We start from the raw sequence: 1,070 nt of genomic DNA on the forward strand, positions 1-1,070 counted from the left end.
AAATGAATTTATATTGTCACGATTTAGGACGTGTGGTGACTATAGATGGGGTATAGATTTGAAATTGAATTTAGTGACACAACTCGGAACTACAAGTAATTACAGTGCTATTGCTGATCTCCACACTTTACAATTCACTACAGCACCTGAGCCTTTTCTAGCCCACTGTCTTCTAACAGCTGTTCCCTGGCAGTGGCTTCTAATGGTGGAAATTCTTCAGCTTCCTGTGTTCAGGTCCTTCCTGTGCACCGAATATTTCACAACTAAACACACTCGATCATCAACCGAACTGCAGTGCCATCTTTTCTCCACCTCTCTTGCAGATTTCAACTCTTTTGACTACCAAGTCACAGCTCTCTGTCAATTATCGTCTTACCTGCCCTGGGGTCCTTGATGTATAGCCTTGGGGCGGACTCAACACAAAACACCACTTTTAACAGTTCCTATATTGTTTTGGTGTGTTTATTGATCCGTTGCCTAGAAGTGGCTATTTGTTGATTTGCGTATTGCATAGCGATGGCCATGTTTGTTGTTTGTTTTGAGGTGTCTGCACAGCAACGTGTCTCTATGCCACAATATGATGGATTATAAATTTACGTCCTCTAATTGTGACATTAATGGAAGAAAATTTGCAGAAGTGTAAGTCAGTGCAACAGGAAAGTGGGTTTCATGAATTCTGCCTGGTAATCTTTGATAAAATTGTGTTTGCTTCTACTATCAATAAATGGTAAACAACATACAAATGAAACTGATATTTCTTGACTGAATGAATAATAAGCTGTTCATTTAGTCTGTTGCTGTTTACTCTTTGGGGTGCAAGAGTTTGACTTCTAAAGTAGGTATTTCATTTAGTTTTGAACACCAAGGAATGTTGAAGCACTTAATTCTGCAAAATACCAGCACTTTATTAATTATAATTTCCATTTTCACAACCTGCTAGTGTGTTACAGCCTACAGGTAGAAAACACCTTGTATGAAAGAACTGCTGTTTATATATATGAAACCATTTTAAATAAAGAAAATATTCATTTTGGAAACTCAAAGTGAATCTATGTCAGTGAAATAAGAAC

Source organism: Cryptotermes secundus, unplaced genomic scaffold (genome assembly GCF_002891405.2).
Source record: "Cryptotermes secundus unplaced genomic scaffold, Csec_1.0 scaffold117, whole genome shotgun sequence".
NCBI lineage: Eukaryota > Metazoa > Arthropoda > Insecta > Blattodea > Kalotermitidae > Cryptotermes > Cryptotermes secundus.